Source organism: Juglans microcarpa x Juglans regia, chromosome 5D (genome assembly GCF_004785595.1).
Source record: "Juglans microcarpa x Juglans regia isolate MS1-56 chromosome 5D, Jm3101_v1.0, whole genome shotgun sequence".
Taxonomy (NCBI): Eukaryota; Viridiplantae; Streptophyta; class Magnoliopsida; order Fagales; family Juglandaceae; genus Juglans; species Juglans microcarpa x Juglans regia.
Window position 1 is genome coordinate 6,422,594 of NC_054602.1, and position 10,923 is coordinate 6,433,516.

General features: G+C 39.3%; 1 long non-coding RNA gene and 1 other non-coding gene across 3 annotated transcripts; one reads left to right on the forward strand and one right to left on the reverse strand.

The window, feature by feature from the left end:
* Positions 1–6,145: 6,145 nt before the first annotated feature.
* Positions 6,146–6,216, reverse strand: TRNAG-GCC. The gene has a single exon. It is a non-coding gene; the product is annotated as a tRNA-Gly (tRNA).
* Positions 6,217–7,351: 1,135 nt separating this feature from the next.
* LOC121266175 lies at positions 7,352–10,295 on the forward strand. Of its 2 annotated transcripts, XR_005940753.1 has the most exons (3): positions 7,352–7,683; positions 8,037–8,155; positions 9,638–10,295. It is a non-coding gene; the product is annotated as an uncharacterized LOC121266175 (long non-coding RNA). The 2 variants fall into 2 exon arrangements; XR_005940754.1 differs by lacking the exon at positions 9,638–10,295 and having other exon boundaries at positions 8,037–9,589.
* Positions 10,296–10,923: the final 628 nt, after the last annotated feature.

Genomic DNA, 10,923 nt, shown 5'->3' on the forward strand with positions numbered 1-10,923 from the left:
TCCATCAGGTTGAATAGGAGGGAAGAGGCCAGGCTAACGACCGTGCAAGCTTGGGTGGCGACCCACCCCTCGACATCGATATTGACATGGTGTTAACCGAGACCAACATCACAAGATTATTATCATCTCCCAACCGTTCGTATGTGTTGGGTCGGGATTTCTTGGAGGCTACCTCTTTGCCCCGAGATTAGAAACACCACTCCAACCCTCCCCCGACCGATCTGATTTTTGAACATTCAGTTGACCAATTGCTGATATATGGCGCCAACGTTTTTTAGCCCAAAGGGCATGGCCTTGTAGCAGTACAGTCATCGGTCGGTGATGAAGGTTGTCTTTTCTTCGTTTTTCGGGCTCGTGCAGATCTGATTGTAACATGAGTACACATCCATGAAGCTAAGTAGTCAGTGGCCTGCAGTCGAGTCGACGATCAAGTCAATACAAGGCAGGGGAAGTTGTCTTTTGTGCAAGCCTCGATCTGTGATGAAGGCTGTCTTTTCTTCGTCTTCCGGGCTCATGCAGATCTGATTATAACCTGAGTACGTATCCATGAAGCTAAGTAGTTAGTGGCCTGCGGTCGAGTCGACGATCAAGTCAATACGAGGCAGGGGAAGTTGTCTTTTGTGCAAGCCTTGTTTAGGTCCGTGGAGTCGACACACATCCTGCATTTCCCGTTCGTCTGCCTTAATTCGAGGGCCATCTTAGTCCTTACATGTATGTGCATTCGGGCCTCTGGTCATCCACAATATTCAACTCCAGGGGTTCATTAGGCTCTACCTACCGTAAGGTCTGCTCATCCCGGACCTCTTCATCCAAGTCTGTCAAGGTCGATGGGGGAGGAGGTTCAGTGGTCACCCCTTCTTCTTCGATTGCCTTGACGTCTTGGCCCCCATGTTGCAATTCTCATGCATAATACTCTTGGGCCAACACCTACTCACCTAAGACTTCACCCACCCCCGATTTCGTGAAAAATTTCATCTTAAGGTGGTAGGTGGACGTTACCATCTTTAGACTGTTCAAGGTTGGTCGGCCCAGTAGTGCGTTGTACGAGGAATGGGCCTTCACCACAAGGAAGTTGGCCATTGTGGCTGAGGTTCTGGGGGCCTTCCAAGCCAGGATTGACAGGGTGATGTCGCCCATCAACTGGATGACTTCCCCTATAAAACCTTTAAGCGGCATCAGTGTCTGTCGTAGATAGTCAGGGTCGATTCCCATCCTGACGAACGCTTCCCAAAACAAGATGTCGGTTGAATTTCCGTTATTGATTAACACCATTTGTGTTGTGAAGTTGGCGATTTGCACAGTGACCACTAGGGCGTCGTCGTGGGGGTGGAGGATGCCCTCCTCTTCCTTTTCACTAAATGTTATGACGGCTTCTCCTGTGTGCTTCCTCGCCCTGCTGGTTGTCCTTTCAATTGTGAATACTTTCTCGTACTGGGCCTTGTGGGTGTGGCATTTCACGCCGACGAAGTGGGTCTTCCTCTAGTATATCCCCTTGTGATGGTGCTGATTTCTCCGATTGGGCTTTAACGGTGCGAGCTACTTTGGTCTACCCTTCGTCTCCTCTGGCTTTCACTTCACCAAGGTCTCAGGTGCTCGTTTGCTCATCATGTCGGTCATTCATCTTCTTGGCGTTGTTGGTCCAACAAGCTTCCAAGTTCTTCCATTTTCTTCTTTAGTGTATGGTAGTATTCGGTGCGGTGCATGTCCATCTTGTGGTAGGTGAAGTACTTGTTGTTCTCCCATCCTTGCGGAGGTCCCTTGCGCGAGCTCGGGGCATATTCCTGCTCCACGGTCTGCTTGTATGTGCTCAGGCTCTGCCATGTGCTTGAGCTGATGCCTCATTCCTTCGTTTGGCTTCTTGGGCACTTTTCTTATTCTTCTCACGGTTCACCCCGCTGCTTAGCCCTGTGGTTCTCCTATTCGCCTACTCCAATACAGTTTTTTTGGGTCGTCAAAGCCGGGAGGATATCTTCGACGTTGATGAAGCCGTTGGCACGATCCATGAACTCCCTTAGAGTTGTGGGGGTCTTCCCTGCTATTTCGATCATAAATGGATTTCGCAGCCAAATTCGGCCCGCATGGCTGCCAAGGTGATTTTCTCGTCTGGGTCGTCTGTAGTCATGTGCTCCCAATTAAAACGAGAGAGGTATGCATTGAGGCTCTCGTTGTCGCACTGTTTTACTCTCAGGAGGTAAGTAGTTGGGCTCCTCCTCTTTCAATTTGTCATAAACTGCGTTAGAAAGAGGCGAGCCAATTCGCCGAAACTGTCAATTGATCCCTATGGTAGGGATCCAAACCATGCCCTTGCTGCTCCCTTTAGCATCAGTGGGATAGCTCAGCACGAGATTTTGCCTAGAAACCTGTGGAGAGTCATGTAGGCTTTGAATGTTTTTAGGTGTTCTAGCGAGTCCTTGGACCCGTCATATCCTTCCACCTGGAGAACTTTGAATTTAGGTGGGAGAGGGATAGTCATGATCTTCGCACTATATGTTAGGTCCGTGTTGGTGAGCAACTGATCAACAGAAGATGACGCGCCCATTTGCTTGGCCATTTCGACGTACTTATCCCCAAGCTCCCGGAGCTAGAGGTGCATCCGGCGCCTCTCCTCCTCAGTCGCGTTGGTCTTTGGGGTGTGTCTGACTCAGTGTGTTCATTGTGGCTAGGTTCTGCTCCTTTTGCCAGCTATTCTTTAGTTCTTTGCACTGCCGCATTTTCCCACTAAAGATCTCCCACTTCTTCCATCAACTTCTTGATCGTGTCTCCCATCTCGGCGAGTCTCGCCTCCATGGTCCTGGGCTAGTCTTCTTCTCTTCGCAAGGTCTTGGAACGCGTCGTTGCCAGCATACAAAGGTCACGTTTCTATAAGAAAAATTCTATAGACGACGCCACTGTTAATGTCGTCTTTCGCAGCTCCAGCAACTCCGCGTTGGGGTTGATCTGCTCCTATGAATATGGAGAAATGAGAGCTTGGGGTTGTGAGAAAGTGCTTAAAGCGTTTTCTGCCATGCGATGGGGGGTATATATTATATACCTAGTGGGGTGGTCCCTTGGCAAGCCAATCGTGGTGATGTCGCTTCGTACTTAGGTTGTGCCATCTTCCAACGTTTTTCATGCGACAGGCCATCTATACCTGATCGTGGCAACCGCTGACAGTCCAAGATTAGTGTTGATGCATGTCTGTCTTAGTCCTTCATTAAATGTGGCGTGGCCTCAGTCTGACATGCCCATCTTCCATATTTGTCCAGCTGTCTGTGCCTTGGGACCAGAGTTGTCCCTAACCCTGTACGTATGGGTTGTCGGCCAGTAGAGGTGTCAGGCCTTCTGACTTAGGTCCACCTCCTGCGTGTGCTACTTTACTGCTTCTTTTTGGACTTCTCAAAGGTTTGGCCCCTACGTTTCGGCCCAACACACGGGCCGAACCGCAACACACACACAACCATATACAATTCTATATATTGGCTCACACCAATAAAATCGAGGCTTGCCATATCAACTAATAAATAATATTTAAACTTTTTTTGTAAATATAATAAATTTCAAAATAAGCGGTAAGTTACATCATCAGACTTGTATATAACATAACTTGTATATATAAATATATGAGAGATGGTTTTGGGGCATCATAATTAATTGCCACGTGAGAAACAGTTTAGTACAAGAAGGCACGGTTTGTGGCAGATAAATCAGGAGGAGTTGAGGCCAAAAACGCGAAGCTAGCAATGGTGATTGAATGATGTGTACCACCATTTACTCCTCTATACACTTGGGATACACGTACGCTCGATCTTTTCATTATCTTTTACTCACGTTTCCAAATGCCATGTGTTGACAATAACACTTGGCTAATATACTTTTCCTGTCGAGGTTTTCTTGGATTTTAGATTTATTTTTACATATATATATTTTTTAAAAGTGCTTTATTAATTGTATTCATGCTCGTCTTCAAGTACAAACGAGCTCTGCCCCCCATTTGCCTGGCCAAGCCTCCAAAAGTAGCTTTTACTGCGGTAGAGAACACCCATCATTGATAAGCATAATATTATTTTTCTTCATTATAGTTTTCACTTTTCATATATAACCGAGTGAAAATATAACGGCCTCCTCTACTATTTTCACTCCTTTCTGGAGAGGAATACAGCGTGTTAATTGAATTTCTTCCAGCGGTAAGAGCAAATTATATATATATATATATATATATATATATATATATACACATACAAAAAAAAAGCATTTATAATGTATTATTTACGATAAAAATATATTCATTTTGACAAGAAATAATAATTTTTATTAAAAATAACTAATCACAAATATATAACTTTCTTATAGTATGCGTATTTATAATATCAGTAGTTATATTTGAAAGTCGATAAAAAGTGTCGTAATAGAATTTTATTGTATATCCTCGCTCGTCATTTAGGATGGAGAAAATGAGGAATACCATTTACAAAAAGAGTTTGGGAGTCACAAAAACGCTTGTAACATTTATACAAATTTTCTCTAATGTGACTTAAGATCCTAGATAGCTAGATCTATCTCCATTACTTAAATGCATATAATCTCGAGTAGCCTGGTGAGGTGAATCATGTGATCATCTATTGTCATGGGATGGACTCGGGGTTCAATTTCTCTCTTTCTGCAATACGTACCTAGCTAATTCATTAACTATATATATATATATATATATATATATATATATATATATATATATGAATGAATAAAACCCACCCACAGTACTTTAGTGTATGTGACACGAGGGATAACGAGAAAATGCAGCTCCGAAATGGGCACTCCACTAACATGATTAATTAATTGGCCAAGGTGGAAGTAGTTTTCAGATAAGGATCATCAGTTTCCGCAACTTACCATCAATTGCATTTCCAGAGGATATAGCACTTTGTAGCTAGCTAGCGATCGAGGATAATATCACCCACAATGACATGTTACGCATGATGCTTTTTGGCTTTTGCATGCGACTCTAATGTCAAAAAGTGCAAAAGCTAGTGTACCTCAAACCTCTCGAATTAAGGACTTCGGATTTCCAGGCCCTTTTGGGAAATGGTTCTGTTACTTTTTCTGCGCGCTTATTAGCATGCACAAACTCGCTTGGAGCTTCCCCCACCATGTATGTACCGATCATGAAAACATACGGCGACAAAGGCGTGTATTCAAAATTTGAAGAAGCAAGCTCTACCGCGTGCTTAAGGGGAACCAAGTAGTGTACGTACGTGTTTCTATTGATCAAGCTTAATCGTTGACCGACCCATTTCCAAATCTTCGAAGCCATGAAGCAATGAAAGCTTGGTTTATATTGATTGCCAATCTCTATCAGTCCGCGGCCAACTTCAGTCTTCAGCCTAATATTAGTTGAAATATAAAATCATGCAGGTCAACTACGTACCATAACACAAAAAGTGGTACTTTTGTGCTTTGTTTGGCAAATCTTGCTTCTCTTTTTGAAAACTTGACCTTATCATCTTGCCTTGTGGTCATACGTCCGTTTTCAGGCTACATTTTTCGAATCAAGGGCCAGCGATCATATTGTTAATGTCGCTATCTATATATATTGAAGGCAAGAAATTTGTAAAGGATAAGCTTAATTTTAGTTGTCGTATTGTGTTTCAATCGTAGACATGATTATCAGCTACGTACAGATCAGTACTTGCTATTTGGTATATAGTTACAGAAATAAAGATAAAAGCACATGAATGCTATTTGAATTTGAGTATTGTGGCTGAAGAAAGAAGACAGCCAATCCTCAAGCGTACAAAGCCCCTGAAGCGTACAAAGTCCTGAGGTATTTTCCATTGCAATTGAACAGGACCTGAGGTATTTTCCATTGCAATTGAACAGGAGAACCGAGCGAATATGGTGATAATTGACTCTGCTTTTAATTCAAACAACTATTTGCAGCTTCAAAAGAGGGACCTCTGGTGATTATGAGTCTTTCAGGTGGTCACGACCAAATTAAAAAGCAGATGCTAAGTACGTGCAAGTCTTGCTATAAGTTTCAACATTCCAAGGTCTATCCATAAAAAAAAACCATTCTAAGGTCTATGGCACCCATGAAAGAAAGGTATATATAACTATATACAGATATCTGAATTCTGAGGTCGTCTGGGACCAAAAATACTATAGACAATATTGCACCAGCCGGGAATCGAACCCGGGTCTGTACCGTGGCAGGGTACTATTCTACCACTAGACCACTGGTGCTTGGCTGACTTGTTTACCCTACAAGCTTTTTTATAAATAAGGTTCAATCACTGGTATAAGTTGTAGTCAAGAGATAGCCAGCAATAATATCAATTTTGCAAAATACGTAGTATTCAGATCATTTTAATAATCAATATGATTCTTCTTAAAAGCTTAATTAATAATCAAAATATTAACATTTTAAAATAAATAGGGTAATAATAAATTCAATTCTAGTGTATGTAAGTCTTATGCTTCTTTTTTTTTTTTTTTTTTTTATAAATTGATCAGGTCAACCATTGAAAATATGGATTTTTTTCACGTGGGTCTAAAGTGTGCCTTATTTTTTTTCAAAATGATTCTGTGAAAATTTTCAATTAGTTCTATCAATTTGTTAATTAAAATTAAGATAATTTTATTTCTCGCCGAGCGGGGCACATTAGGCAAAGAGGATTGAAGTGGGTATTAACGAGGGGATTGACCCGTAACTCTAAGTTTATAGATGTCATTAAGAGTAGTGATCCAGTGAAACTCTGAAAGGAAAAATGATGCATCAATATTGGATTCAAAAATTTAAATCTAATGAAATTAGTCTCAATAGTATAATATCATGCTAAAGAAATATTGGGTATCGTTCTCTATTTTGCATGTCAAGTACCACCAGTTACATTATATTGGATCTGTTATATCATGCAATACATAAATATTTAGGAGATTCAACATTTCCATTTCCACACTCCTGCCTGTGATTTCTAACACATGAAGTAGTACTAGATGATGCAGCTTCATTCTTGGCAAAATATTTGAAGTACTACTTTACGAGACACACACACACACACACACACACGATGTGTGATGCATGTATATATATAGTTATCAGTGACACTACAAGAAAATAGATTTTTTACGACGATTTTAATTTGGCCGCACTTAAATGCGACGTTCGTCACTTTGCCGTTGAATTCTAGTGCGAATATAGGAAATTTTGGTTTTTAATTCACTTTGTCATCTTTTACGGTGATTTGTGACCTATTGCGATAGTTATTGTCGTCGCAATAACCATGTTAAATTTGTGTTGGTCGTTTCCTCGATAATATATGTTTTTTTACGGCAGGTGTTCTTAACAGGGTGCCAAAACACATCAACCTATTTTATTTCTCAGCCGTGTGGTTTTGTGCGAGTCTAATATCTTCTAATATTCCCAGCTTCGTCTTCTCCATCTATCCCTACCTTAGATTCAATTTCTCCTACTAACATCACAGAAGACAACTCCAACAAATCGACAAGAAAATACTTGATTTCTTTCCTGGCAGTCGCAGCAGCACATTCGGCTCTCCCCCTCAGACTCCACTCTCCATTCCCTATTTTCAATCAATGCTTACCCTTCCTTTCCAAAGCCTAACGCAGAGTGACTGGAAAAGTTGTCCAGTGTTGGAGCAGGAGATCGTCGATCGATGTCTTGTGGAACAAATTGGCATTGCACCGAAGGTAACTTTGGTTCCCCCAGTTCAAATCCCTCATGAAATTATCCAAAACATAGATCTCTCCGGTCTCATCTTCATGGATGCATGCTTAGGTGGTTGCATGCTGGTATTGTGGCCTCCCCCTCCCACACTAGGACACACCATCTATCGAAAATATAGACCAAATAGAATCCAAACACAGATAATCGATATCAGAGCTCTCTATCTCTGTCTCCCCCTTCATCCCGATTGCTTTTCAATAATTTTTAGGAATCTCTATCACTTCCCACAATCAAAAAATCTGAATTTATTTGTTAAATAATCTGTCTAATTATATCCTATACGTGCTTGTTCTAATCTGAAAAGGGCCAAATGCAGCTATCCGATTATGTGAATGACCCCTTCGATGATGGATCCCAAAGCTTTTGATCATTCTCCAAAAGGTCGATTTGGCGCTCAATTGACGACAAAGAAGATTAAATTCACCATGAGTGAAAGTATTATTTTCCTCTCTATAAATTCGTTGGGCAACTTCTACAATTATGTATTCTCCATAGAAGCTCCCTCTGAGGGTTGTGGAGTGTTGTAAAAAGCGGCTATTAGATCTTGAGAACTTAGTTTAATTTTATTCACACACTACAATTTTTGCCCATGTGTTGTTGTATTAAACTCAAACCCATGCCTTCCATCCCACTTGTGCATGTAGATTTGACGTGCACATGATCACTAATTTTGATATGAAAATCAGGTATGCAAATATTTAATAAATCCATTTTTACCACACACGTGGAGGACACATGGTATTATTCACATAACTTATAAATACAAATCCATCATGTTTTTACTGCAGGCACCTTAATTACTAAATAAGTCCTAATAGATTTCAGTAAGGTTCACATAAGATCTTGAACAACTTTTAAGTGAATTTGTTGATGAAGAATGAACGACTATATGAATGCACTTGGTCGAAACATTGGTAGATTGAATGTTACGTACAAACTTTAATATGGATTTCATTTCAACATCTATGTGGTTTGATGTTAATAACAATTGGAAGAAGGGCCTTTAATTTATAGCATACAAAAAAATTTTGTACGTCTTTCTCCGATGGCTTAAATATGGATTTTTAAGTCAACATCTATGTTGTTTTTTGGTGGAGGATTGTCTATTTGGTAGTGTTATATTTATCTTCACACATGAGAAGATTTCTAAAATCTTATGAGATAATATGTACTAAGTATGTCTAGTTGTATACCTCACTTGGGTTCAAGATAAGTGGATGTGATGTACAGTTCATGGACTAATTCACCGAGGAGTGTTTTGGGCTTTTGGGAAACCATTTATTTGATTAATAAGTTGTTTCAATGAAGCCCATGCTTATTGATCAGTATTCCCTCACTCCCTTCTGAAAGTTTGAGGTGGTGCTTAATCATTGGCATTTTGCTACACATATTGAAGCATCTTTATTACAAATAGTTTGATACTTTTGACTTTTGGTGGTGCCAATCACCCCACCAAACAACTGGTCATTCAACCATGGTCAAATTTAACTTTATCGGCACTGCTATGAAGAACTGTAGCTATTCAGCTCCTTATGTGCCATACATAATGTATGTTGTGATTACATCTATAATATGTGATTACCCTTTTAAGAAATACGAAAATTGACATTTCTTTTTACCTTGAAAGTAGCATTGAAAATGCTAGGTAATGCTACTTTCATAAGAAGGTGCACACATGTTTGATTGTGTGATACTGTCAGATGCTAGCACATTCCCTTGAAAGTACTTTTAGGGTTAAGATAATAGGTTAAACTCATGCATCCTGATAAGGAAATGATTGCCTCATGTTAATGGCAATATCTTCCTAGTCTGTGTTTCATGTTTATACAAGATAATTGTACAGTTCAACATATTCTAATGATTTTGTTTTGTCCCATGGATCTGATGACCTTCATAATGTCTTCCTATTTCTGCAAGTTTGATAAGATGTAGAACAAAGAAGTGATGATTATGTTGATTGAGGGATGAGAGTCGTAAGTAGATAGCTTCCCACACTCTTGTTCTTATTTTTTCTTACATAAGAACTTTCATGAACACCTGCTTTCCTTCAATTTATTTAGTTAAGGTTTTTGTTCTATTATTATTTTTTCTTTCTCTTCTTTTGGCTACTATTTCTTATTCTGAAATTCACTTTTATACCCTTCCTTATTGTTAATCAACAAATTTTCCAAATATAAGTAGGCAAAACATAATGGGTTGAAAACCAACCTATTTCGTGTATATTACATAAAAATGTAGGCATTTTTTTCTCTTTTTTTTTTTTCATGGGCCCTAATTAATAAACGCTAATCCGTAGACTAACATCTGCTTGTTAAAACCCCACTTACTTTGTGTGTAAGTTTTCATTACACAACTTTTTCATATATTTAGCTTCTGTATGAAAAATGTAGGCCTTTTTTATTAATCAGGAAATACTTATATCACTTAATTATTAAGGCTACTGTGACACGTTGGCGAATGCAAGCAGTCGATATGAACTTTGGAACTATAACTTTAGCTCTAATGGATGTACTGTTATTGTGTTATTATTATATACAAACCAAATAATATCTGAGCAATTAAAGTTGATTTCTTATCCTTCTCCTCTCTCTCAACCCCTCCTCCCGGGCTAACTCCTAACTCCAATCTTTCTGTGTTTGTTTTAGGTGGTTCATTGTTACTTTTAACAAGTTACTCTCTAATAAAGCTTCCACAGTGAAGCTCATGATTATGCTAATATAAAGTCGTCTGTTAGGCTACATCCTATTCAAAACACACGTATATTAACTAATGTTTAATATATAAAAATGATGAATAGTCAATATTGGTTAACATATCATACATGTTGAATAGTAGCCTTATGATCTTGAAAATGTTATCATGATAAGGCCACGAACGTATCATACAAAATCGCCCATAAATGTAATAGCATATAGCTAGGCTAGGCTTTCATGAGGATGAACTAGAGTCCGAGGTGACGCCGAGTAGAATAAGAATTATTCTGAAGATTAGTTAATTAATAGAGATTAAGGATTTAGATCGATAAAAGAAGGTCTAATAATAGGATTTATTCATAAAAGTCAAAAGCTGGTTCTGAAACCTACACTTCAGGATTTAATAGCTTTGGAAATATGAGATTTTGATAATTTTGCTTGACAATGCAAAGTCTCAATTATTGCATAAAAATAAAATATTTAATTAAATAAGATCAATTTCACAAAAAG